The sequence below is a fragment of the Hyla sarda genome, unplaced genomic scaffold, assembly GCF_029499605.1.
Source record: "Hyla sarda isolate aHylSar1 unplaced genomic scaffold, aHylSar1.hap1 scaffold_451, whole genome shotgun sequence".
In the NCBI taxonomy this organism is placed as follows: domain Eukaryota; kingdom Metazoa; phylum Chordata; class Amphibia; order Anura; family Hylidae; genus Hyla; species Hyla sarda.
Genome location: NW_026610464.1, coordinates 229,521 through 257,228, shown reverse-complemented (window position 1 = coordinate 257,228; position 27,708 = coordinate 229,521). Strand labels below are relative to the sequence as shown.

The following is a 27,708-nucleotide window of genomic DNA, read 5'->3' as shown; positions in this document are numbered from 1 at the left end:
AATGGTATGGTGTTTAGGTTCTGCTGTGTGTACTGGTGGTTGACTGCCCCCCAGCCCAGAGTGTGCATGGAAAATTGTCTGGCAGCCTCCCTGACAGCAAGCAGTGATAGTGCCCATGAAGGGGACCTTGTTGGGCCCGCCCCTTTCACGGTTATCGCTTCTCGGCCTTTTGGCTAAGATCAAGTGTAGTATCTGTTCTTATCAGTTTAATATCTGATACGTCCCCTATCTGGGGACCATATATTAAATGGATTTTTGAGAACGGGGGCCGATTTCGAAGCTTGCTTCCGTCGCCCTATGCATTGACCCGATATGGCAGTATCTTCGGGTACAGTGCACCACCCCCTTACAGGGTTAAAAAGAAAGATTCCTACTTTCATTGCTACCTGCTTGCTGGCTAGCCAGCTAGCCAGCCCTGTGGGCCTTGCTGCTGCTGCTGCTGCTGCTGCAGCCAAAAAACAAAAGGTGGTGCTGCTGCTGCTTCTGCTGCTTCTGCTTGTGTCTGGCCGCTGTTGGAGCGTCCAGGCACAGGACTTCTGCTGCTGCTGACTAAATGGCCTCCTTAATTGGATCATTTGAGTAGCCAGCACACCTGTGCAGGTAGGGCATGACATGATAGGCAGCTGCCTTGATAGCGGGTGGGTGCTGAATGTTCCTAATTGACAAAATAAGATTAATGCTTATGAAGAAATATAAAATCTCATCCCTTCCCCAATATCGCGCCACACCCCTACCCCTTAATTCCCTGGTTGAACTTGATGGACATATGTCTTTTTTCGACCGTACTAACTATGTAACTATGTAACATAACATGGGGGGGTCTCCTGGCTGTTCACACAGGTGTGTCATTGCTGTACATTGACCATGCATTGCTTCTGTGGTATTGCAAAGGCAAAGACAAATGCTTCCAGCCATCCATTGCACTAATGGATTGGTCATCAGCTGGCTGTCTATGTCCCGCATCAATATAGACCAAAGTACAGAGGGTTAGGCTATGCTATAGTGCACCTACCTGATGCATCAGAAGGTGCGAGGCCCTTGCTAAATTCTGTGCACAGACTTTGAGATCTATGCTTTAGACTGTATCTAAACCTGCTCCAACATGGACTGACATTCTGGCCTACTTTCAGCCGATGCGACTTGTCTGTCGCTGAACAGTCGCTTTTTATGTATTCAGCACCTATGTATAATGTTGTAAAAATGCTCTAGAAGCTAAAGTCGCAGAAATGTCACACATATTTGGCCTGCAACTTTCTGTGCGACAAATTCAGACAGGAAAAATCAGTATAAATCCTTAGAAAATTATCCCCCAGTGTCTCCATCTGCTGGCGGTATTGAATAAGCATTGCTGCACTGATGGGGTATGCATTAGACGAAAAAAAAGAAGAAAAAGAAGAATAATACGCCCAGAAAAGAGGCGAAAAGGAGAAAAACGTAAAAAAACGTGAAAAAAAAGTAAGAGGAAGAGAAGGGAAAAAAAGGTGGAAATGGGTTTAAAAGTGATTTCGGCGGAGATATATATATATATATATATATATATATATATATATATACGCGCACACACACACATATATATAAACGTATTCTCCGTTGAGATATTGCAGCCGCTGCTGTGTCCAGGCCCAGGAGCCTTAGCACTGTGCTGTGATGTCACTCAATACCACTGACATCACTAGGTGTAAACAACATCTCTCCTTTGCTGTGTATGTGACTATGGAGCTGTTTGGTGATGTCGTCTATTATGGCCTTCATAGAAGCAACAGGAGATTGTTGCATCCATCTAGAACCCTCAGAACTACAGTGCTATGATGTCACTCACTTCCACAGGCCTTGCAGAGTGTAAACAACAACAACCCAGCTTTGTTGTGTATGTAACCATAGGGATTGTGATGTCACCTAGAACCTTCACAGCAGCGACAGCTTTATGAGGAGCATCAGCACTGCTCTGCCTGAGCAGAACCATCACCGCCATAGGTTGTCAAATAACCCGGATTTAACCCACACAGGTAAGTCCAATGGGGTGCAGGCATGTCCTCTATGCTTACAGCTTCCCGTGGGTGTTGGTTTGATACCGTTTGGGGACAGCCAAGGAGGCATCTGCAGGCAACAAAGGTAGGTGTGTGCTTGTGTGTGTGTTTCCTATGCAGATCCTAAGCCCAGTGTCACATGCAAGTAGGAGGAGTAAGAAGGGTTCCTGGCAAATCCGGGTTATGGATTGCATTTAAAAAGGCCCCGTGGGAGTGCAATGGGCCCCTGTCTTGCTGCTTAGCAATAATGGTATGGGTTTAGGTTCTGCTGTGTGTACTGGTGGTTGACTGCCCCCCAGCCCAGAGTGTGCATGGAAAATTGTCTGGCAGCCTCCCTGACAGCAAGCAGTGATAGTGCCCATGAAGGGGACCTTGTTGGGCCCGCCCCTTTCACGGTTATCGCTTCTCGGCCTTTTGGCTAAGATCAAGTGTAGTATCTGTTCTTATCAGTTTAATATCTGATACGTCCCCTATCTGGGGACCATATATTAAATGGATTTTTGAGAACGGGGGCCGATTTCGAAGCTTGCTTCCGTCGCCCTATGCATTGACCCGATATGGCAGTATCTTCGGGTACAGTGCACCACCCCCTTACAGGGTTAAAAAGAAAGATTCCTACTTTCATTGCTACCTGCTTGCTGGCTAGCCAGCTAGCCAGCCCTGTGGGCCTTGCTGCTGCTGCTGCTGCTGCTGCAGCCAAAAAACAAAAGGTGGTGCTGCTGCTGCTTCTGCTGCTTCTGCTTGTGTCTGGCCGCTGTTGGAGCGTCCAGGCACAGGACTTCTGCTGCTGCTGACTAAATGGCCTCCTTAATTGGATCATTTGAGTAGCCAGCACACCTGTGCAGGTAGGGCATGACATGATAGGCAGCTGCCTTGATAGCGGGTGGGTGCTGAATGTTCCTAATTGACAAAATAAGATTAATGCTTATGAAGAAATATAAAATCTCATCCCTTCCCCAATATCGCGCCACACCCCTACCCCTTAATTCCCTGGTTGAACTTGATGGACATATGTCTTTTTTCGACCGTACTAACTATGTAACTATGTAACATAACATGGGGGGGTCTCCTGGCTGTTCACACAGGTGTGTCATTGCTGTACATTGACCATGCATTGCTTCTGTGGTATTGCAAAGGCAAAGACAAATGCTTCCAGCCATCCATTGCACTAATGGATTGGTCATCAGCTGGCTGTCTATGTCCCGCATCAATATAGACCAAAGTACAGAGGGTTAGGCTATGCTATAGTGCACCTACCTGATGCATCAGAAGGTGCGAGGCCCTTGCTAAATTCTGTGCACAGACTTTGAGATCTATGCTTTAGACTGTATCTAAACCTGCTCCAACATGGACTGACATTCTGGCCTACTTTCAGCCGATGCGACTTGTCTGTCGCTGAACAGTCGCTTTTTATGTATTCAGCACCTATGTATAATGTTGTAAAAATGCTCTAGAAGCTAAAGTCGCAGAAATGTCACACATATTTGGCCTGCAACTTTCTGTGCGACAAATTCAGACAGGAAAAATCAGTATAAATCCTTAGAAAATTATCCCCCAGTGTCTCCATCTGCTGGCGGTATTGAATAAGCATTGCTGCACTGATGGGGTATGCATTAGACGAAAAAAAAGAAGAAAAAGAAGAATAATACGCCCAGAAAAGAGGCGAAAAGGAGAAAAACGTAAAAAAACGTGAAAAAAAAGTAAGAGGAAGAGAAGGGAAAAAAAGGTGGAAATGGGTTTAAAAGTGATTTCGGCGGAGAAATATATATATATATATATATATATATATATATATATATATATACGCGCACACACACACATATATATAAACGTATTCTCCGTTGAGATATTGCAGCCGCTGCTGTGTCCAGGCCCAGGAGCCTTAGCACTGTGCTGTGATGTCACTCAATACCACTGACATCACTAGGTGTAAACAACATCTCTCCTTTGCTGTGTATGTGACTATGGAGCTGTTTGGTGATGTCGTCTATTATGGCCTTCATAGAAGCAACAGGAGATTGTTGCATCCATCTAGAACCCTCAGAACTACAGTGCTATGATGTCACTCACTTCCACAGGCCTTGCAGAGTGTAAACAACAACAACCCAGCTTTGTTGTGTATGTAACCATAGGGATTGTGATGTCACCTAGAACCTTCACAGCAGCGACAGCTTTATGAGGAGCATCAGCACTGCTCTGCCTGAGCAGAACCATCACCGCCATAGGTTGTCAAATAACCCGGATTTAACCCACACAGGTAAGTCCAATGGGGTGCAGGCATGTCCTCTATGCTTACAGCTTCCCGTGGGTGTTGGTTTGATACCGTTTGGGGACAGCCAAGGAGGCATCTGCAGGCAACAAAGGTAGGTGTGTGCTTGTGTGTGTGTTTCCTATGCAGATCCTAAGCCCAGTGTCACATGCAAGTAGGAGGAGTAAGAAGGGTTCCTGGCAAATCCGGGTTATGGATTGCATTTAAAAAGGCCCCGTGGGAGTGCAATGGGCCCCTGTCTTGCTGCTTAGCAATAATGGTATGGGTTTAGGTTCTGCTGTGTGTACTGGTGGTTGACTGCCCCCCAGCCCAGAGTGTGCATGGAAAATTGTCTGGCAGCCTCCCTGACAGCAAGCAGTGATAGTGCCCATGAAGGGGACCTTGTTGGGCCCGCCCCTTTCACGGTTATCGCTTCTCGGCCTTTTGGCTAAGATCAAGTGTAGTATCTGTTCTTATCAGTTTAATATCTGATACGTCCCCTATCTGGGGACCATATATTAAATGGATTTTTGAGAACGGGGGCCGATTTCGAAGCTTGCTTCCGTCGCCCTATGCATTGACCCGATATGGCAGTATCTTCGGGTACAGTGCACCACCCCCTTACAGGGTTAAAAAGAAAGATTCCTACTTTCATTGCTACCTGCTTGCTGGCTAGCCAGCTAGCCAGCCCTGTGGGCCTTGCTGCTGCTGCTGCTGCTGCTGCAGCCAAAAAACAAAAGGTGGTGCTGCTGCTGCTTCTGCTGCTTCTGCTTGTGTCTGGCCGCTGTTGGAGCGTCCAGGCACAGGACTTCTGCTGCTGCTGACTAAATGGCCTCCTTAATTGGATCATTTGAGTAGCCAGCACACCTGTGCAGGTAGGGCATGACATGATAGGCAGCTGCCTTGATAGCGGGTGGGTGCTGAATGTTCCTAATTGACAAAATAAGATTAATGCTTATGAAGAAATATAAAATCTCATCCCTTCCCCAATATCGCGCCACACCCCTACCCCTTAATTCCCTGGTTGAACTTGATGGACATATGTCTTTTTTCGACCGTACTAACTATGTAACTATGTAACATAACATGGGGGGGTCTCCTGGCTGTTCACACAGGTGTGTCATTGCTGTACATTGACCATGCATTGCTTCTGTGGTATTGCAAAGGCAAAGACAAATGCTTCCAGCCATCCATTGCACTAATGGATTGGTCATCAGCTGGCTGTCTATGTCCCGCATCAATATAGACCAAAGTACAGAGGGTTAGGCTATGCTATAGTGCACCTACCTGATGCATCAGAAGGTGCGAGGCCCTTGCTAAATTCTGTGCACAGACTTTGAGATCTATGCTTTAGACTGTATCTAAACCTGCTCCAACATGGACTGACATTCTGGCCTACTTTCAGCCGATGCGACTTGTCTGTCGCTGAACAGTCGCTTTTTATGTATTCAGCACCTATGTATAATGTTGTAAAAATGCTCTAGAAGCTAAAGTCGCAGAAATGTCACACATATTTGGCCTGCAACTTTCTGTGCGACAAATTCAGACAGGAAAAATCAGTATAAATCCTTAGAAAATTATCCCCCAGTGTCTCCATCTGCTGGCGGTATTGAATAAGCATTGCTGCACTGATGGGGTATGCATTAGACGAAAAAAAAGAAGAAAAAGAAGAATAATACGCCCAGAAAAGAGGCGAAAAGGAGAAAAACGTAAAAAAACGTGAAAAAAAAGTAAGAGGAAGAGAAGGGAAAAAAAGGTGGAAATGGGTTTAAAAGTGATTTCGGCGGAGAAATATATATATATATATATATATATATATATATATATATATATATATATACGCGCACACACACACATATATATAAACGTATTCTCCGTTGAGATATTGCAGCCGCTGCTGTGTCCAGGCCCAGGAGCCTTAGCACTGTGCTGTGATGTCACTCAATACCACTGACATCACTAGGTGTAAACAACATCTCTCCTTTGCTGTGTATGTGACTATGGAGCTGTTTGGTGATGTCGTCTATTATGGCCTTCATAGAAGCAACAGGAGATTGTTGCATCCATCTAGAACCCTCAGAACTACAGTGCTATGATGTCACTCACTTCCACAGGCCTTGCAGAGTGTAAACAACAACAACCCAGCTTTGTTGTGTATGTAACCATAGGGATTGTGATGTCACCTAGAACCTTCACAGCAGCGACAGCTTTATGAGGAGCATCAGCACTGCTCTGCCTGAGCAGAACCATCACCGCCATAGGTTGTCAAATAACCCGGATTTAACCCACACAGGTAAGTCCAATGGGGTGCAGGCATGTCCTCTATGCTTACAGCTTCCCGTGGGTGTTGGTTTGATACCGTTTGGGGACAGCCAAGGAGGCATCTGCAGGCAACAAAGGTAGGTGTGTGCTTGTGTGTGTGTTTCCTATGCAGATCCTAAGCCCAGTGTCACATGCAAGTAGGAGGAGTAAGAAGGGTTCCTGGCAAATCCGGGTTATGGATTGCATTTAAAAAGGCCCCGTGGGAGTGCAATGGGCCCCTGTCTTGCTGCTTAGCAATAATGGTATGGGTTTAGGTTCTGCTGTGTGTACTGGTGGTTGACTGCCCCCCAGCCCAGAGTGTGCATGGAAAATTGTCTGGCAGCCTCCCTGACAGCAAGCAGTGATAGTGCCCATGAAGGGGACCTTGTTGGGCCCGCCCCTTTCACGGTTATCGCTTCTCGGCCTTTTGGCTAAGATCAAGTGTAGTATCTGTTCTTATCAGTTTAATATCTGATACGTCCCCTATCTGGGGACCATATATTAAATGGATTTTTGAGAACGGGGGCCGATTTCGAAGCTTGCTTCCGTCGCCCTATGCATTGACCCGATATGGCAGTATCTTCGGGTACAGTGCACCACCCCCTTACAGGGTTAAAAAGAAAGATTCCTACTTTCATTGCTACCTGCTTGCTGGCTAGCCAGCTAGCCAGCCCTGTGGGCCTTGCTGCTGCTGCTGCTGCTGCTGCAGCCAAAAAACAAAAGGTGGTGCTGCTGCTGCTTCTGCTGCTTCTGCTTGTGTCTGGCCGCTGTTGGAGCGTCCAGGCACAGGACTTCTGCTGCTGCTGACTAAATGGCCTCCTTAATTGGATCATTTGAGTAGCCAGCACACCTGTGCAGGTAGGGCATGACATGATAGGCAGCTGCCTTGATAGCGGGTGGGTGCTGAATGTTCCTAATTGACAAAATAAGATTAATGCTTATGAAGAAATATAAAATCTCATCCCTTCCCCAATATCGCGCCACACCCCTACCCCTTAATTCCCTGGTTGAACTTGATGGACATATGTCTTTTTTCGACCGTACTAACTATGTAACTATGTAACATAACATGGGGGGGTCTCCTGGCTGTTCACACAGGTGTGTCATTGCTGTACATTGACCATGCATTGCTTCTGTGGTATTGCAAAGGCAAAGACAAATGCTTCCAGCCATCCATTGCACTAATGGATTGGTCATCAGCTGGCTGTCTATGTCCCGCATCAATATAGACCAAAGTACAGAGGGTTAGGCTATGCTATAGTGCACCTACCTGATGCATCAGAAGGTGCGAGGCCCTTGCTAAATTCTGTGCACAGACTTTGAGATCTATGCTTTAGACTGTATCTAAACCTGCTCCAACATGGACTGACATTCTGGCCTACTTTCAGCCGATGCGACTTGTCTGTCGCTGAACAGTCGCTTTTTATGTATTCAGCACCTATGTATAATGTTGTAAAAATGCTCTAGAAGCTAAAGTCGCAGAAATGTCACACATATTTGGCCTGCAACTTTCTGTGCGACAAATTCAGACAGGAAAAATCAGTATAAATCCTTAGAAAATTATCCCCCAGTGTCTCCATCTGCTGGCGGTATTGAATAAGCATTGCTGCACTGATGGGGTATGCATTAGACGAAAAAAAAGAAGAAAAAGAAGAATAATACGCCCAGAAAAGAGGCGAAAAGGAGAAAAACGTAAAAAAACGTGAAAAAAAAGTAAGAGGAAGAGAAGGGAAAAAAAGGTGGAAATGGGTTTAAAAGTGATTTCGGCGGAGAAATATATATATATATATATATATATATATATATATATATATATATATACGCGCACACACACACATATATATAAACGTATTCTCCGTTGAGATATTGCAGCCGCTGCTGTGTCCAGGCCCAGGAGCCTTAGCACTGTGCTGTGATGTCACTCAATACCACTGACATCACTAGGTGTAAACAACATCTCTCCTTTGCTGTGTATGTGACTATGGAGCTGTTTGGTGATGTCGTCTATTATGGCCTTCATAGAAGCAACAGGAGATTGTTGCATCCATCTAGAACCCTCAGAACTACAGTGCTATGATGTCACTCACTTCCACAGGCCTTGCAGAGTGTAAACAACAACAACCCAGCTTTGTTGTGTATGTAACCATAGGGATTGTGATGTCACCTAGAACCTTCACAGCAGCGACAGCTTTATGAGGAGCATCAGCACTGCTCTGCCTGAGCAGAACCATCACCGCCATAGGTTGTCAAATAACCCGGATTTAACCCACACAGGTAAGTCCAATGGGGTGCAGGCATGTCCTCTATGCTTACAGCTTCCCGTGGGTGTTGGTTTGATACCGTTTGGGGACAGCCAAGGAGGCATCTGCAGGCAACAAAGGTAGGTGTGTGCTTGTGTGTGTGTTTCCTATGCAGATCCTAAGCCCAGTGTCACATGCAAGTAGGAGGAGTAAGAAGGGTTCCTGGCAAATCCGGGTTATGGATTGCATTTAAAAAGGCCCCGTGGGAGTGCAATGGGCCCCTGTCTTGCTGCTTAGCAATAATGGTATGGGTTTAGGTTCTGCTGTGTGTACTGGTGGTTGACTGCCCCCCAGCCCAGAGTGTGCATGGAAAATTGTCTGGCAGCCTCCCTGACAGCAAGCAGTGATAGTGCCCATGAAGGGGACCTTGTTGGGCCCGCCCCTTTCACGGTTATCGCTTCTCGGCCTTTTGGCTAAGATCAAGTGTAGTATCTGTTCTTATCAGTTTAATATCTGATACGTCCCCTATCTGGGGACCATATATTAAATGGATTTTTGAGAACGGGGGCCGATTTCGAAGCTTGCTTCCGTCGCCCTATGCATTGACCCGATATGGCAGTATCTTCGGGTACAGTGCACCACCCCCTTACAGGGTTAAAAAGAAAGATTCCTACTTTCATTGCTACCTGCTTGCTGGCTAGCCAGCTAGCCAGCCCTGTGGGCCTTGCTGCTGCTGCTGCTGCTGCTGCAGCCAAAAAACAAAAGGTGGTGCTGCTGCTGCTTCTGCTGCTTCTGCTTGTGTCTGGCCGCTGTTGGAGCGTCCAGGCACAGGACTTCTGCTGCTGCTGACTAAATGGCCTCCTTAATTGGATCATTTGAGTAGCCAGCACACCTGTGCAGGTAGGGCATGACATGATAGGCAGCTGCCTTGATAGCGGGTGGGTGCTGAATGTTCCTAATTGACAAAATAAGATTAATGCTTATGAAGAAATATAAAATCTCATCCCTTCCCCAATATCGCGCCACACCCCTACCCCTTAATTCCCTGGTTGAACTTGATGGACATATGTCTTTTTTCGACCGTACTAACTATGTAACTATGTAACATAACATGGGGGGGTCTCCTGGCTGTTCACACAGGTGTGTCATTGCTGTACATTGACCATGCATTGCTTCTGTGGTATTGCAAAGGCAAAGACAAATGCTTCCAGCCATCCATTGCACTAATGGATTGGTCATCAGCTGGCTGTCTATGTCCCGCATCAATATAGACCAAAGTACAGAGGGTTAGGCTATGCTATAGTGCACCTACCTGATGCATCAGAAGGTGCGAGGCCCTTGCTAAATTCTGTGCACAGACTTTGAGATCTATGCTTTAGACTGTATCTAAACCTGCTCCAACATGGACTGACATTCTGGCCTACTTTCAGCCGATGCGACTTGTCTGTCGCTGAACAGTCGCTTTTTATGTATTCAGCACCTATGTATAATGTTGTAAAAATGCTCTAGAAGCTAAAGTCGCAGAAATGTCACACATATTTGGCCTGCAACTTTCTGTGCGACAAATTCAGACAGGAAAAATCAGTATAAATCCTTAGAAAATTATCCCCCAGTGTCTCCATCTGCTGGCGGTATTGAATAAGCATTGCTGCACTGATGGGGTATGCATTAGACGAAAAAAAAGAAGAAAAAGAAGAATAATACGCCCAGAAAAGAGGCGAAAAGGAGAAAAACGTAAAAAAACGTGAAAAAAAAGTAAGAGGAAGAGAAGGGAAAAAAAGGTGGAAATGGGTTTAAAAGTGATTTCGGCGGAGAAATATATATATATATATATATATATATATATATATATATATACGCGCACACACACACATATATATAAACGTATTCTCCGTTGAGATATTGCAGCCGCTGCTGTGTCCAGGCCCAGGAGCCTTAGCACTGTGCTGTGATGTCACTCAATACCACTGACATCACTAGGTGTAAACAACATCTCTCCTTTGCTGTGTATGTGACTATGGAGCTGTTTGGTGATGTCGTCTATTATGGCCTTCATAGAAGCAACAGGAGATTGTTGCATCCATCTAGAACCCTCAGAACTACAGTGCTATGATGTCACTCACTTCCACAGGCCTTGCAGAGTGTAAACAACAACAACCCAGCTTTGTTGTGTATGTAACCATAGGGATTGTGATGTCACCTAGAACCTTCACAGCAGCGACAGCTTTATGAGGAGCATCAGCACTGCTCTGCCTGAGCAGAACCATCACCGCCATAGGTTGTCAAATAACCCGGATTTAACCCACACAGGTAAGTCCAATGGGGTGCAGGCATGTCCTCTATGCTTACAGCTTCCCGTGGGTGTTGGTTTGATACCGTTTGGGGACAGCCAAGGAGGCATCTGCAGGCAACAAAGGTAGGTGTGTGCTTGTGTGTGTGTTTCCTATGCAGATCCTAAGCCCAGTGTCACATGCAAGTAGGAGGAGTAAGAAGGGTTCCTGGCAAATCCGGGTTATGGATTGCATTTAAAAAGGCCCCGTGGGAGTGCAATGGGCCCCTGTCTTGCTGCTTAGCAATAATGGTATGGGTTTAGGTTCTGCTGTGTGTACTGGTGGTTGACTGCCCCCCAGCCCAGAGTGTGCATGGAAAATTGTCTGGCAGCCTCCCTGACAGCAAGCAGTGATAGTGCCCATGAAGGGGACCTTGTTGGGCCCGCCCCTTTCACGGTTATCGCTTCTCGGCCTTTTGGCTAAGATCAAGTGTAGTAATACAGGAGATCTGGTCGGAAGGTACTCGGGTACCCCTCTCCTCGGCCTTGTGGGATCGCCCAGGTTTATTGCCTGGGCTTCACCCACTTGTTGCTATTGGGGAGAGGGCCTAGTCCCAGGGTAACGAGTAGCGATCGCCTCTCAAGACCTTCGGGTGGAGAGAGGTTAGAACCATGGATGATGATCCGGATCCAGGTTCTGTGCCGGCATACGCAAGGATCAAAAACACCGTGAGAGTCATTCTCACGGATGATACCAAAAGGGCGGACGATTTGAAATTCGTAGTAGAGGACGTGCTCGGAGGAGTTTTCGGAATACAGAAGGGCGAGATATTGGCAATCCAGGACTACCCGAAGCGTAAAATTTTTGATGTGACGTTCACACAATATGGCATCCACAGAGATTTTGTTACCAGAGCTGCTGCGAGTAAAGACAAAAAGCTTCAGGGTGTCCGGATTATTGAGCACGTTCTAGACGATATTAAGCTGGTGGTAGTAAAGATGTATTCCCCTTTCGCCAACCTACACGATGTTGAGTTGTTTTTACAAGTCTATTTTAGTAAGGTTGAGTGCAGAGGAAAAATCATGAACAGCTGTGGCATCTGGACATCTAAGTGGAGATTTCAGGTTACATGCAAAAAAGATGACAGATTGCCAGGGGGAATACAACTACCACCAGCTCGTTTTAAAATAAATAATATGTGTGGCGACCTCTTTTATGCGGGGATGCCAAGCTACTGCAGGAAGTGTCACAGATATGGACACACAAAAGAAAACTGTGAAAGTACATGCAAAAAATGTGGTAGCACACAGCACGAGACAGAGAAATGCACAAGAGGAGGGAGGTGCAATTTCTGTCAACAATTCGGTCACCTTTTCTCCTCTTGTCCCCACAGACATAGGACGGAGCAGCAGTGGCAACCCTGGAGGCAGCAAGGACAGCAACCGGGACACCAGCCGAGGCAAGCAGAGCCAGTGATTACCCCCCCACAAGAGGTAAGCGGTGAGATGGAGAAGGAGAAAGACCCCCCTCAGGCAAAAGGAGGGGACCCTAAAGAGCAGAGGATGGCCAAAAAACGTGCAAGTGGTGGAAAAACTGGCCCCCAGGAGCATGCTGGGTTAAGAGAGGAGCGGACGGCGGCCGAATCCGCTCCTCAGCAACCTCTGGCTCAGGGTCCCCCTGAGAGCGATGACCCGGGTGGAGAGGTGAAGGTTAAAAGGCGGAGGGGCTCCAGAAGACTCTATTCGGAGGCGGTCCAGGGGGAGCCGATGGAAGTACCTGCGGATGCAGGGAACCCAAGTGACGTTCCTCCACAGGTCCCCATAGGGGATACCCCCCCTCCTCCCTGCCAGGAGGAGGTTTCAGGGGTGACCGTCTCTGAGGTACCAGAGACGGAACTAAGTGAACACCCGACCCCTATGGAGGGGCAAGAGGTGGAAGAACCCAATGAGTCTGGAGCCCTGATTGCCAGGATGCCCGAGAACAACTATGCCTCAATCATGATGGAGGAGGGGGGTCGGCTGAGTGATGGTGCCTCCTCTCCTGCTTCCTCTATGCGTACAGTTGAGTCAGATTTTGGGGGGTATGAGGCTTCGGAGGGGGAATCAGAGGTGTAAGACGTTTTCTTGTACATTCCCATGGCTGAGTTGTCCGGTCTGTCCTTGAACGTGAGAAGTGTGAGCGCCAGAGTAAGAAGGGTTGCCCTATTTAATTACTTGTCGGTTTTTGCTGCTTCCGTCCTTTTCCTGCAGGAATGTGGCATCCCGCACAGATTAAATTATAAAGAATATGAAGATGATTGGGTGCACGGTCCATCAGTCTGGTCTGGATCAAATGAGTCCAGATCAGCAGGGGTCGCCATACTTTTTAAAGGGAACGTTTTAATTGAGAGTTTTAACGAAATTTTACCAGGCAGAATTTTATTGGTCAGCGCTTTTATTAATGGTATTAAATGGCAGTTTTTAAATTTTTATGGTTCTCCTGATAAGAATGAAAGAATAAAAATGTTGGAGATTTTACCCCTTTTTATTAACAATTCTAGTCCTCTTGTTTTATCAGGTGATTTTAATTGTATTTTAAGGGGAGAACGCCGTTTTTCGAACGCAGTGAGTAGGAACTATGATAAGACGTCTTTTATGTTAAAAAACTTGATTTTAGATTTTAATCTCACTGATGTTTTTAAAAAATGTAATTTTAACGTACCAGAGGAAGACGGTGTTACCTGGAGCAATGCAAGCTGTAGCTCCAGGATAGATTTTATTTTTTGTTCTTATCAAGTACTGCCTTTTAACTGTGATCTTTTTACCAATGTTTTTTCTGACCATAAATTATTGTATTTTAAAGTTAAAAGTGATTTTAAAAGGAGAACTGGTAGGAATGCCTGGAAGTTAAACGTGTCCCTTTTAGAAGATCCGCAGGTTTTATCAGATTTTATCACCTTTTACAAGGAATGCAGACGAGTAAAAGACCCCAACACTCCCACCAGTATCTGGTGGGAAAAAATGAAACTAAAAATAAAAGAATTTTTTATCCGTGTTGGGGTTAGGAAAGCTAAAGAAAAACGTGAATTTTATAATATCCTAAATACTCGTCTGCAAACCCTGTACAAATTCAGAGCACATGGGATGGAGGTGGAGAAGGAGGTACATGATCTTAAAAAAGAAATAACTAAGTGCCTGGAGCAGAAAGGAAAAGAAATTATCTTTAGGTCTCGAATACAGCATCTTGAGGAAAACGAGACCTGCTCCAGGTATTTTTTTAAGAAAATACATGAAAATAGAAGGTTAATAGAAAACATTGAAGGAGTGAATGATGTACAGGGTATTTTAAAAAAGGTGCAAGAGTTTTATGCGGATCTTTTTAATGTAAAACACATTGATGAATGTTTTATGAATGACTCGTTAAAGGAGATCACCAATTTTTTAGATCCTGTCTCACAGTCTTTTTTATTGCAGAATATTTCAGAGCAGGAGATTTTAGAGACCGTCAAGAGTTTTAAAACAGGTAAAGTGCCTGGGCCGGATGGTATACCCATTGAATTTTATGTTACTTTTTATGGTATTTTAAAAGAAGATTTGTTCTCCCTTTTTACGGAAGTCTTTAAGTCTAAAATCCTCCCAGGCTCATGGAAGAAGGGTGATGTCTCCCTGCTATTCAAAAAGGGAGACCGGTCGGAACTCAAAAACTGGAGACCAATCACCCTTCTGAACTGCGACTATAAAATAATGGCGAAACTGTGTGCTAACCGATTAAAGAACGTAATCCATAAAATAATTCATACAAACCAAGTCTGTGGGGTGCCTGGGAGGAGTTTATGGGAGAACCTAAACCTTTTAAAGGATGTAATTAGCGACACCAAATTAAGAAAAGGAAAGCTGGCGGTTTTATCCATAGATTTTGAAAAAGCTTTCGACAGGGTGTCACATTTTTATCTTTTTAAGGTTTTAGAGAAAATGGGTATACCTGATGGCTTTTTATTGTCTCTTAGAGCTTTTTATGATAACTGTACTAGTAAAATTTTAGTAAATGGTTTTAAGACACAGGGCGTGATTTTAAATTCCGGAGTGAAGCAGGGGTGTCCCTTGTCCCCACTACTCTTCATTTGCGCAATAGAGCCTCTTTTATGTACAATACGAAAGGATAAGCAGATCCATGGAGTCCCCCTGCCAGGAGGAGGGGGACTAGAGGCGAAGGTAGTGGGGTACATGGACGATGTTGCGGTGTTTTGCAGGGACACCCCATCGCTTCAGAAGACGCTAAAACAGATTCAATATTTTAATTGTGCCTCCGGTTTTAAAGTCAATTTTAACAAAAGTAACATTTTAAACATAGGCGGAATACCTTTGTATGATGTGCCCGTCCCTGTGTCTGAGTCGGTGCAGATTTTAGGTGTCTCCTTTGACGAGTCTAATAATGGTTTTAATAGCTGGGACTTGGTGGCTCAAAAAATAAATAAGAAAATATGTATGTGGAACATGCGAGAACTTACAATGGAAGGGAAGGTTTTAATTACAAAAATGGTGCTTTTACCTATTTTATTGTATTTAAGTCTGGTTTTCCCACCCCCCGAAATGGTTCTAAAGAAAATAACAAAAGCTTGTTTTACTTTCTTTTGGAGTTCTAAGAGCGAAAAATTAAAGAGACAAATTGTGATAAAACCGAACTCCAGGGGCGGTAAGGATTTTCCAGATTTTAAAGCTTTCCTTTTAATAAAGTTTTTTAGCATGTGTTTTACTACTGTTTTTAAAGATAGCTACTGGTCTTATTTTGTTCGTTTTAATACTGTTTATTTTATGCGGAGGAACGGCTGGTTTTCTACAGTTTTAAGTTGCCCTTATTCTTTGAATTTACCCCCTCAATACATGATTTTAGGAAAAATTTTAAACTTATATAATTTTAAAGGTAAAAGTGTTCAGGATCTGTGCAATAGCAAAAAACTACTAAAGGAAATAAAAGAAACCAGTACCGTGACTCCCATCAAAAATTTTAACGAACAGAAGTGTATACAGATTTGGAAGATGTTGAGTATTAATTATCTTTTTAATTCACAGAAGGACCTGGCCTGGAGCTGCGCACACGAGTGTCTTCCATGCCGGGCATTCCAGCACCGAAGAGGATTATCCAACTCTGCAACCTGCCCGAGGGAGGGATGCCGACAAGAGGAGACCGTGCACCATCTAATATGGACTTGTTTTTACTCGCAGAAAATATGGACAAAGATACTCCCTCTGGTAAAAAGGATAACTGGACTAAAAGACTTAAATATTGCAGTGGTTTTTTATGGTTGCCTGGAATGCCCAACACGGACTCAAGAGACTATTGCATGGAAGATCATAAACTGTGTGAAGGCAGCTCTGTGGAAGGCCAGGAATATTTTATTGTTCAAGCATGAGGTTTTATCTGTGAAGGACATTTTATCTATCTGTTTTTATGAAATGTACCAGTACTATCTTTTAGACAAGAAGAGATTTCCGCTTTTATCTAGAAAATGGTTTTTAAAAGAATGGAATTCTATCTTGTAAAGCCACCAAGTGCCCATTTTATGTTTTAATATGTTGTAAATATGTTATTTATATGTAACTGTATTTATTGACATATTTGCACAACTTTGTTAACATTATTTAATTTTTAATAAAGTTGCCCCCGTAAGGGTAGTCAAGTTAAAAAAAAATCTGTTCTTATCAGTTTAATATCTGATACGTCCCCTATCTGGGGACCATATATTAAATGGATTTTTGAGAACGGGGGCCGATTTCGAAGCTTGCTTCCGTCGCCCTATGCATTGACCCGATATGGCAGTATCTTCGGGTACAGTGCACCACCCCCTTACAGGGTTAAAAAGAAAGATTCCTACTTTCATTGCTACCTGCTTGCTGGCTAGCCAGCTAGCCAGCCCTGTGGGCCTTGCTGCTGCTGCTGCTGCTGCTGCAGCCAAAAAACAAAAGGTGGTGCTGCTGCTGCTTCTGCTGCTTCTGCTTGTGTCTGGCCGCTGTTGGAGCGTCCAGGCACAGGACTTCTGCTGCTGCTGACTAAATGGCCTCCTTAATTGGATCATTTGAGTAGCCAGCACACCTGTGCAGGTAGGGCATGACATGATAGGCAGCTGCCTTGATAGCGGGTGGGTGCTGAATGTTCCTAATTGACAAAATAAGATTAATGCTTATGAAGAAATATAAAATCTCATCCCTTCCCCAATATCGCGCCACACCCCTACCCCTTAATTCCCTGGTTGAACTTGATGGACATATGTCTTTTTTCGACCGTACTAACTATGTAACTATGTAACATAACATGGGGGGGTCTCCTGGCTGTTCACACAGGTGTGTCATTGCTGTACATTGACCATGCATTGCTTCTGTGGTATTGCAAAGGCAAAGACAAATGCTTCCAGCCATCCATTGCACTAATGGATTGGTCATCAGCTGGCTGTCTATGTCCCGCATCAATATAGACCAAAGTACAGAGGGTTAGGCTATGCTATAGTGCACCTACCTGATGCATCAGAAGGTGCGAGGCCCTTGCTAAATTCTGTGCACAGACTTTGAGATCTATGCTTTAGACTGTATCTAAACCTGCTCCAACATGGACTGACATTCTGGCCTACTTTCAGCCGATGCGACTTGTCTGTCGCTGAACAGTCGCTTTTTATGTATTCAGCACCTATGTATAATGTTGTAAAAATGCTCTAGAAGCTAAAGTCGCAGAAATGTCACACATATTTGGCCTGCAACTTTCTGTGCGACAAATTCAGACAGGAAAAATCAGTATAAATCCTTAGAAAATTATCCCCCAGTGTCTCCATCTGCTGGCGGTATTGAATAAGCATTGCTGCACTGATGGGGTATGCATTAGACGAAAAAAAAGAAGAAAAAGAAGAATAATACGCCCAGAAAAGAGGCGAAAAGGAGAAAAACGTAAAAAAACGTGAAAAAAAAGTAAGAGGAAGAGAAGGGAAAAAAAGGTGGAAATGGGTTTAAAAGTGATTTCGGCGGAGAAATATATATATATATATATATATATATATATATATATATATATATACGCGCACACACACACATATATATAAACGTATTCTCCGTTGAGATATTGCAGCCGCTGCTGTGTCCAGGCCCAGGAGCCTTAGCACTGTGCTGTGATGTCACTCAATACCACTGACATCACTAGGTGTAAACAACATCTCTCCTTTGCTGTGTATGTGACTATGGAGCTGTTTGGTGATGTCGTCTATTATGGCCTTCATAGAAGCAACAGGAGATTGTTGCATCCATCTAGAACCCTCAGAACTACAGTGCTATGATGTCACTCACTTCCACAGGCCTTGCAGAGTGTAAACAACAACAACCCAGCTTTGTTGTGTATGTAACCATAGGGATTGTGATGTCACCTAGAACCTTCACAGCAGCGACAGCTTTATGAGGAGCATCAGCACTGCACTGCCTGAGCAGAACCATCACCGCCATAGGTTGTCAAATAACCCGGATTTAACCCACACAGGTAAGTCCAATGGGGTGCAGGCATGTCCTCTATGCTTACAGCTTCCCGTGGGTGTTGGTTTGATACCGTTTGGGGACAGCCAAGGAGGCATCTGCAGGCAACAAAGGTAGGTGTGTGCTTGTGTGTGTGTTTCCTATGCAGATCCTAAGCCCAGTGTCACATGCAAGTAGGAGGAGTAAGAAGGGTTCCTGGCAAATCCGGGTTATGGATTGCATTTAAAAAGGCCCCGTGGGAGTGCAATGGGCCCCTGTCTTGCTGCTTAGCAATAATGGTATGGGTTTAGGTTCTGCTGTGTGTACTGGTGGTTGACTGCCCCCCAGCCCAGAGTGTGCATGGAAAATTGTCTGGCAGCCTCCCTGACAGCAAGCAGTGATAGTGCCCATGAAGGGGACCTTGTTGGGCCCGCCCCTTTCACGGTTATCGCTTCTCGGCCTTTTGGCTAAGATCAAGTGTAGTATCTGTTCTTATCAGTTTAATATCTGATACGTCCCCTATCTGGGGACCATATATTAAATGGATTTTTGAGAACGGGGGCCGATTTCGAAGCTTGCTTCCGTCGCCCTATGCATTGACCCGATATGGCAGTATCTTCGGGTACAGTGCACCACCCCCTTACAGGGTTAAAAAGAAAGATTCCTACTTTCATTGCTACCTGCTTGCTGGCTAGCCAGCTAGCCAGCCCTGTGGGCCTTGCTGCTGCTGCTGCTGCTGCTGCAGCCAAAAAACAAAAGGTGGTGCTGCTGCTGCTTCTGCTGCTTCTGCTTGTGTCTGGCCGCTGTTGGAGCGTCCAGGCACAGGACTTCTGCTGCTGCTGACTAAATGGCCTCCTTAATTGGATCATTTGAGTAGCCAGCACACCTGTGCAGGTAGGGCATGACATGATAGGCAGCTGCCTTGATAGCGGGTGGGTGCTGAATGTTCCTAATTGACAAAATAAGATTAATGCTTATGAAGAAATATAAAATCTCATCCCTTCCCCAATATCGCGCCACACCCCTACCCCTTAATTCCCTGGTTGAACTTGATGGACATATGTCTTTTTTCGACCGTACTAACTATGTAACTATGTAACATAACATGGGGGGGTCTCCTGGCTGTTCACACAGGTGTGTCATTGCTGTACATTGACCATGCATTGCTTCTGTGGTATTGCAAAGGCAAAGACAAATGCTTCCAGCCATCCATTGCACTAATGGATTGGTCATCAGCTGGCTGTCTATGTCCCGCATCAATATAGACCAAAGTACAGAGGGTTAGGCTATGCTATAGTGCACCTACCTGATGCATCAGAAGGTGCGAGGCCCTTGCTAAATTCTGTGCACAGACTTTGAGATCTATGCTTTAGACTGTATCTAAACCTGCTCCAACATGGACTGACATTCTGGCCTACTTTCAGCCGATGCGACTTGTCTGTCGCTGAACAGTCGCTTTTTATGTATTCAGCACCTATGTATAATGTTGTAAAAATGCTCTAGAAGCTAAAGTCGCAGAAATGTCACACATATTTGGCCTGCAACTTTCTGTGCGACAAATTCAGACAGGAAAAATCAGTATAAATCCTTAGAAAATTATCCCCCAGTGTCTCCATCTGCTGGCGGTATTGAATAAGCATTGCTGCACTGATGGGGTATGCATTAGACGAAAAAAAAGAAGAAAAAGAAGAATAATACGCCCAGAAAAGAGGCGAAAAGGAGAAAAACGTAAAAAAACGTGAAAAAAAAGTAAGAGGAAGAGAAGGGAAAAAAAGGTGGAAATGGGTTTAAAAGTGATTTCGGCGGAGAAATATATATATATATATATATATATATATATATATATATATATATATATACGCGCACACACACACATATATATAAACGTATTCTCCGTTGAGATATTGCAGCCGCTGCTGTGTCCAGGCCCAGGAGCCTTAGCACTGTGCTGTGATGTCACTCAATACCACTGACATCACTAGGTGTAAACAACATCTCTCCTTTGCTGTGTATGTGACTATGGAGCTGTTTGGTGATGTCGTCTATTATGGCCTTCATAGAAGCAACAGGAGATTGTTGCATCCATCTAGAACCCTCAGAACTACAGTGCTATGATGTCACTCACTTCCACAGGCCTTGCAGAGTGTAAACAACAACAACCCAGCTTTGTTGTGTATGTAACCATAGGGATTGTGATGTCACCTAGAACCTTCACAGCAGCGACAGCTTTATGAGGAGCATCAGCACTGCTCTGCCTGAGCAGAACCATCACCGCCATAGGTTGTCAAATAACCCGGATTTAACCCACACAGGTAAGTCCAATGGGGTGCAGGCATGTCCTCTATGCTTACAGCTTCCCGTGGGTGTTGGTTTGATACCGTTTGGGGACAGCCAAGGAGGCATCTGCAGGCAACAAAGGTAGGTGTGTGCTTGTGTGTGTGTTTCCTATGCAGATCCTAAGCCCAGTGTCACATGCAAGTAGGAGGAGTAAGAAGGGTTCCTGGCAAATCCGGGTTATGGATTGCATTTAAAAAGGCCCCGTGGGAGTGCAATGGGCCCCTGTCTTGCTGCTTAGCAATAATGGTATGGGTTTAGGTTCTGCTGTGTGTACTGGTGGTTGACTGCCCCCCAGCCCAGAGTGTGCATGGAAAATTGTCTGGCAGCCTCCCTGACAGCAAGCAGTGATAGTGCCCATGAAGGGGACCTTGTTGGGCCCGCCCCTTTCACGGTTATCGCTTCTCGGCCTTTTGGCTAAGATCAAGTGTAGTATCTGTTCTTATCAGTTTAATATCTGATACGTCCCCTATCTGGGGACCATATATTAAATGGATTTTTGAGAACGGGGGCCGATTTCGAAGCTTGCTTCCGTCGCCCTATGCATTGACCCGATATGGCAGTATCTTCGGGTACAGTGCACCACCCCCTTACAGGGTTAAAAAGAAAGATTCCTACTTTCATTGCTACCTGCTTGCTGGCTAGCCAGCTAGCCAGCCCTGTGGGCCTTGCTGCTGCTGCTGCTGCTGCTGCAGCCAAAAAACAAAAGGTGGTGCTGCTGCTGCTTCTGCTGCTTCTGCTTGTGTCTGGCCGCTGTTGGAGCGTCCAGGCACAGGACTTCTGCTGCTGCTGACTAAATGGCCTCCTTAATTGGATCATTTGAGTAGCCAGCACACCTGTGCAGGTAGGGCATGACATGATAGGCAGCTGCCTTGATAGCGGGTGGGTGCTGAATGTTCCTAATTGACAAAATAAGATTAATGCTTATGAAGAAATATAAAATCTCATCCCTTCCCCAATATCGCGCCACACCCCTACCCCTTAATTCCCTGGTTGAACTTGATGGACATATGTCTTTTTTCGACCGTACTAACTATGTAACTATGTAACATAACATGGGGGGGTCTCCTGGCTGTTCACACAGGTGTGTCATTGCTGTACATTGACCATGCATTGCTTCTGTGGTATTGCAAAGGCAAAGACAAATGCTTCCAGCCATCCATTGCACTAATGGATTGGTCATCAGCTGGCTGTCTATGTCCCGCATCAATATAGACCAAAGTACAGAGGGTTAGGCTATGCTATAGTGCACCTACCTGATGCATCAGAAGGTGCGAGGCCCTTGCTAAATTCTGTGCACAGACTTTGAGATCTATGCTTTAGACTGTATCTAAACCTGCTCCAACATGGACTGACATTCTGGCCTACTTTCAGCCGATGCGACTTGTCTGTCGCTGAACAGTCGCTTTTTATGTATTCAGCACCTATGTATAATGTTGTAAAAATGCTCTAGAAGCTAAAGTCGCAGAAATGTCACACATATTTGGCCTGCAACTTTCTGTGCGACAAATTCAGACAGGAAAAATCAGTATAAATCCTTAGAAAATTATCCCCCAGTGTCTCCATCTGCTGGCGGTATTGAATAAGCATTGCTGCACTGATGGGGTATGCATTAGACGAAAAAAAAGAAGAAAAAGAAGAATAATACGCCCAGAAAAGAGGCGAAAAGGAGAAAAACGTAAAAAAACGTGAAAAAAAAGTAAGAGGAAGAGAAGGGAAAAAAAGGTGGAAATGGGTTTAAAAGTGATTTCGGCGGAGAAATATATATATATATATATATATATATATATATATATATATATATATATACGCGCACACACACACATATATATAAACGTATTCTCCGTTGAGATATTGCAGCCGCTGCTGTGTCCAGGCCCAGGAGCCTTAGCACTGTGCTGTGATGTCACTCAATACCACTGACATCACTAGGTGTAAACAACATCTCTCCTTTGCTGTGTATGTGACTATGGAGCTGTTTGGTGATGTCGTCTATTATGGCCTTCATAGAAGCAACAGGAGATTGTTGCATCCATCTAGAACCCTCAGAACTACAGTGCTATGATGTCACTCACTTCCACAGGCCTTGCAGAGTGTAAACAACAACAACCCAGCTTTGTTGTGTATGTAACCATAGGGATTGTGATGTCACCTAGAACCTTCACAGCAGCGACAGCTTTATGAGGAGCATCAGCACTGCTCTGCCTGAGCAGAACCATCACCGCCATAGGTTGTCAAATAACCCGGATTTAACCCACACAGGTAAGTCCAATGGGGTGCAGGCATGTCCTCTATGCTTACAGCTTCCCGTGGGTGTTGGTTTGATACCGTTTGGGGACAGCCAAGGAGGCATCTGCAGGCAACAAAGGTAGGTGTGTGCTTGTGTGTGTGTTTCCTATGCAGATCCTAAGCCCAGTGTCACATGCAAGTAGGAGGAGTAAGAAGGGTTCCTGGCAAATCCGGGTTATGGATTGCATTTAAAAAGGCCCCGTGGGAGTGCAATGGGCCCCTGTCTTGCTGCTTAGCAATAATGGTATGGGTTTAGGTTCTGCTGTGTGTACTGGTGGTTGACTGCCCCCCAGCCCAGAGTGTGCATGGAAAATTGTCTGGCAGCCTCCCTGACAGCAAGCAGTGATAGTGCCCATGAAGGGGACCTTGTTGGGCCCGCCCCTTTCACGGTTATCGCTTCTCGGCCTTTTGGCTAAGATCAAGTGTAGTATCTGTTCTTATCAGTTTAATATCTGATACGTCCCCTATCTGGGGACCATATATTAAATGGATTTTTGAGAACGGGGGCCGATTTCGAAGCTTGCTTCCGTCGCCCTATGCATTGACCCGATATGGCAGTATCTTCGGGTACAGTGCACCACCCCCTTACAGGGTTAAAAAGAAAGATTCCTACTTTCATTGCTACCTGCTTGCTGGCTAGCCAGCTAGCCAGCCCTGTGGGCCTTGCTGCTGCTGCTGCTGCTGCTGCAGCCAAAAAACAAAAGGTGGTGCTGCTGCTGCTTCTGCTGCTTCTGCTTGTGTCTGGCCGCTGTTGGAGCGTCCAGGCACAGGACTTCTGCTGCTGCTGACTAAATGGCCTCCTTAATTGGATCATTTGAGTAGCCAGCACACCTGTGCAGGTAGGGCATGACATGATAGGCAGCTGCCTTGATAGCGGGTGGGTGCTGAATGTTCCTAATTGACAAAATAAGATTAATGCTTATGAAGAAATATAAAATCTCATCCCTTCCCCAATATCGCGCCACACCCCTACCCCTTAATTCCCTGGTTGAACTTGATGGACATATGTCTTTTTTCGACCGTACTAACTATGTAACTATGTAACATAACATGGGGGGGTCTCCTGGCTGTTCACACAGGTGTGTCATTGCTGTACATTGACCATGCATTGCTTCTGTGGTATTGCAAAGGCAAAGACAAATGCTTCCAGCCATCCATTGCACTAATGGATTGGTCATCAGCTGGCTGTCTATGTCCCGCATCAATATAGACCAAAGTACAGAGGGTTAGGCTATGCTATAGTGCACCTACCTGATGCATCAGAAGGTGCGAGGCCCTTGCTAAATTCTGTGCACAGACTTTGAGATCTATGCTTTAGACTGTATCTAAACCTGCTCCAACATGGACTGACATTCTGGCCTACTTTCAGCCGATGCGACTTGTCTGTCGCTGAACAGTCGCTTTTTATGTATTCAGCACCTATGTATAATGTTGTAAAAATGCTCTAGAAGCTAAAGTCGCAGAAATGTCACACATATTTGGCCTGCAACTTTCTGTGCGACAAATTCAGACAGGAAAAATCAGTATAAATCCTTAGAAAATTATCCCCCAGTGTCTCCATCTGCTGGCGGTATTGAATAAGCATTGCTGCACTGATGGGGTATGCATTAGACGAAAAAAAAGAAGAAAAAGAAGAATAATACGCCCAGAAAAGAGGCGAAAAGGAGAAAAACGTAAAAAAACGTGAAAAAAAAGTAAGAGGAAGAGAAGGGAAAAAAAGGTGGAAATGGGTTTAAAAGTGATTTCGGCGGAGAAATATATATATATATATATATATATATATATATATATATACGCGCACACACACACATATATATAAACGTATTCTCCGTTGAGATATTGCAGCCGCTGCTGTGTCCAGGCCCAGGAGCCTTAGCACTGTGCTGTGATGTCACTCAATACCACTGACATCACTAGGTGTAAACAACATCTCTCCTTTGCTGTGTATGTGACTATGGAGCTGTTTGGTGATGTCGTCTATTATGGCCTTCATAGAAGCAACAGGAGATTGTTGCATCCATCTAGAACCCTCAGAACTACAGTGCTATGATGTCACTCACTTCCACAGGCCTTGCAGAGTGTAAACAACAACAACCCAGCTTTGTTGTGTATGTAACCATAGGGATTGTGATGTCACCTAGAACCTTCACAGCAGCGACAGCTTTATGAGGAGCATCAGCACTGCTCTGCCTGAGCAGAACCATCACCGCCATAGGTTGTCAAATAACCCGGATTTAACCCACACAGGTAAGTCCAATGGGGTGCAGGCATGTCCTCTATGCTTACAGCTTCCCGTGGGTGTTGGTTTGATACCGTTTGGGGACAGCCAAGGAGGCATCTGCAGGCAACAAAGGTAGGTGTGTGCTTGTGTGTGTGTTTCCTATGCAGATCCTAAGCCCAGTGTCACATGCAAGTAGGAGGAGTAAGAAGGGTTCCTGGCAAATCCGGGTTATGGATTGCATTTAAAAAGGCCCCGTGGGAGTGCAATGGGCCCCTGTCTTGCTGCTTAGCAATAATGGTATGGGTTTAGGTTCTGCTGTGTGTACTGGTGGTTGACTGCCCCCCAGCCCAGAGTGTGCATGGAAAATTGTCTGGCAGCCTCCCTGACAGCAAGCAGTGATAGTGCCCATGAAGGGGACCTTGTTGGGCCCGCCCCTTTCACGGTTATCGCTTCTCGGCCTTTTGGCTAAGATCAAGTGTAGTATCTGTTCTTATCAGTTTAATATCTGATATGTCCCCTATCTGGGGACCATATATTAAATGGATTTTTGAGAACGGGGGCCGATTTCGAAGCTTGCTTCCGTCGCCCTATGCATTGACCCGATATGGCAGTATCTTCGGGTACAGTGCACCACCCCCTTACAGGGTTAAAAAGAAAGATTCCTACTTTCATTGCTACCTGCTTGCTGGCTAGCCAGCTAGCCAGCCCTGTGGGCCTTGCTGCTGCTGCTGCTGCTGCTGCAGCCAAAAAACAAAAGGTGGTGCTGCTGCTGCTTCTGCTGCTTCTGCTTGTGTCTGGCCGCTGTTGGAGCGTCCAGGCACAGGACTTCTGCTGCTGCTGACTAAATGGCCTCCTTAATTGGATCATTTGAGTAGCCAGCACACCTGTGCAGGTAGGGCATGACATGATAGGCAGCTGCCTTGATAGCGGGTGGGTGCTGAATGTTCCTAATTGACAAAATAAGATTAATGCTTATGAAGAAATATAAAATCTCATCCCTTCCCCAATATCGCGCCACACCCCTACCCCTTAATTCCCTGGTTGAACTTGATGGACATATGTCTTTTTTCGACCGTACTAACTATGTAACTATGTAACATAACATGGGGGGGTCTCCTGGCTGTTCACACAGGTGTGTCATTGCTGTACATTGACCATGCATTGCTTCTGTGGTATTGCAAAGGCAAAGACAAATGCTTCCAGCCATCCATTGCACTAATGGATTGGTCATCAGCTGGCTGTCTATGTCCCGCATCAATATAGACCAAAGTACAGAGGGTTAGGCTATGCTATAGTGCACCTACCTGATGCATCAGAAGGTGCGAGGCCCTTGCTAAATTCTGTGCACAGACTTTGAGATCTATGCTTTAGACTGTATCTAAACCTGCTCCAACATGGACTGACATTCTGGCCTACTTTCAGCCGATGCGACTTGTCTGTCGCTGAACAGTCGCTTTTTATGTATTCAGCACCTATGTATAATGTTGTAAAAATGCTCTAGAAGCTAAAGTCGCAGAAATGTCACACATATTTGGCCTGCAACTTTCTGTGCGACAAATTCAGACAGGAAAAATCAGTATAAATCCTTAGAAAATTATCCCCCAGTGTCTCCATCTGCTGGCGGTATTGAATAAGCATTGCTGCACTGATGGGGTATGCATTAGACGAAAAAAAAGAAGAAAAAGAAGAATAATACGCCCAGAAAAGAGGCGAAAAGGAGAAAAACGTAAAAAAACGTGAAAAAAAAGTAAGAGGAAGAGAAGGGAAAAAAAGGTGGAAATGGGTTTAAAAGTGATTTCGGCGGAGAAATATATATATATATATATATATATATATATATATATATATATATATACGCGCACACACACACATATATATAAACGTATTCTCCGTTGAGATATTGCAGCCGCTGCTGTGTCCAGGCCCAGGAGCCTTAGCACTGTGCTGTGATGTCACTCAATACCACTGACATCACTAGGTGTAAACAACATCTCTCCTTTGCTGTGTATGTGACTATGGAGCTGTTTGGTGATGTCGTCTATTATGGCCTTCATAGAAGCAACAGGAGATTGTTGCATCCATCTAGAACCCTCAGAACTACAGTGCTATGATGTCACTCACTTCCACAGGCCTTGCAGAGTGTAAACAACAACAACCCAGCTTTGTTGTGTATGTAACCATAGGGATTGTGATGTCACCTAGAACCTTCACAGCAGCGACAGCTTTATGAGGAGCATCAGCACTGCTCTGCCTGAGCAGAACCATCACCGCCATAGGTTGTCAAATAACCCGGATTTAACCCACACAGGTAAGTC

At 45.1% G+C, this 27,708-nt stretch overlaps 10 non-coding genes and 1 pseudogene across 10 annotated transcripts; all 11 read left to right on the top strand.

The window, feature by feature from the left end:
* The first annotated feature begins 153 nt into the window (after window positions 1-153).
* LOC130335501 (U2 spliceosomal RNA) lies at window positions 154-344 on the top strand. Its single transcript, XR_008877127.1, has one exon. It is a non-coding gene; the product is annotated as a U2 spliceosomal RNA (small nuclear RNA).
* A 2,081-nt stretch (window positions 345-2,425) lies between these two features.
* Window positions 2,426-2,616, top strand: LOC130335499 (U2 spliceosomal RNA). Its single transcript, XR_008877126.1, has one exon. It is a non-coding gene; the product is annotated as a U2 spliceosomal RNA (small nuclear RNA).
* A 2,087-nt stretch (window positions 2,617-4,703) lies between these two features.
* On the top strand, window positions 4,704-4,894 carry LOC130335498 (U2 spliceosomal RNA). Its single transcript, XR_008877125.1, has one exon. It is a non-coding gene; the product is annotated as a U2 spliceosomal RNA (small nuclear RNA).
* Window positions 4,895-6,987: 2,093 nt separating this feature from the next.
* LOC130335496 (U2 spliceosomal RNA) lies at window positions 6,988-7,178 on the top strand. The gene has a single exon (XR_008877123.1). It is a non-coding gene; the product is annotated as a U2 spliceosomal RNA (small nuclear RNA).
* A 2,091-nt stretch (window positions 7,179-9,269) lies between these two features.
* On the top strand, window positions 9,270-9,460 carry LOC130335495 (U2 spliceosomal RNA). The gene has a single exon (XR_008877122.1). It is a non-coding gene; the product is annotated as a U2 spliceosomal RNA (small nuclear RNA).
* A 2,085-nt stretch (window positions 9,461-11,545) lies between these two features.
* LOC130335528 (U2 spliceosomal RNA) lies at window positions 11,546-11,678 on the top strand (annotated as a pseudogene).
* A 5,038-nt stretch (window positions 11,679-16,716) lies between these two features.
* LOC130335513 (U2 spliceosomal RNA) lies at window positions 16,717-16,907 on the top strand. Its single transcript, XR_008877137.1, has one exon. It is a non-coding gene; the product is annotated as a U2 spliceosomal RNA (small nuclear RNA).
* A 2,089-nt stretch (window positions 16,908-18,996) lies between these two features.
* LOC130335494 (U2 spliceosomal RNA) lies at window positions 18,997-19,187 on the top strand. The gene has a single exon (XR_008877121.1). It is a non-coding gene; the product is annotated as a U2 spliceosomal RNA (small nuclear RNA).
* A 2,093-nt stretch (window positions 19,188-21,280) lies between these two features.
* Window positions 21,281-21,471, top strand: LOC130335493 (U2 spliceosomal RNA). The gene has a single exon (XR_008877120.1). It is a non-coding gene; the product is annotated as a U2 spliceosomal RNA (small nuclear RNA).
* Window positions 21,472-23,564: 2,093 nt separating this feature from the next.
* Window positions 23,565-23,755, top strand: LOC130335492 (U2 spliceosomal RNA). Its single transcript, XR_008877119.1, has one exon. It is a non-coding gene; the product is annotated as a U2 spliceosomal RNA (small nuclear RNA).
* A 2,083-nt stretch (window positions 23,756-25,838) lies between these two features.
* On the top strand, window positions 25,839-26,029 carry LOC130335536 (U2 spliceosomal RNA). The gene has a single exon (XR_008877149.1). It is a non-coding gene; the product is annotated as a U2 spliceosomal RNA (small nuclear RNA).
* Window positions 26,030-27,708: the final 1,679 nt, after the last annotated feature.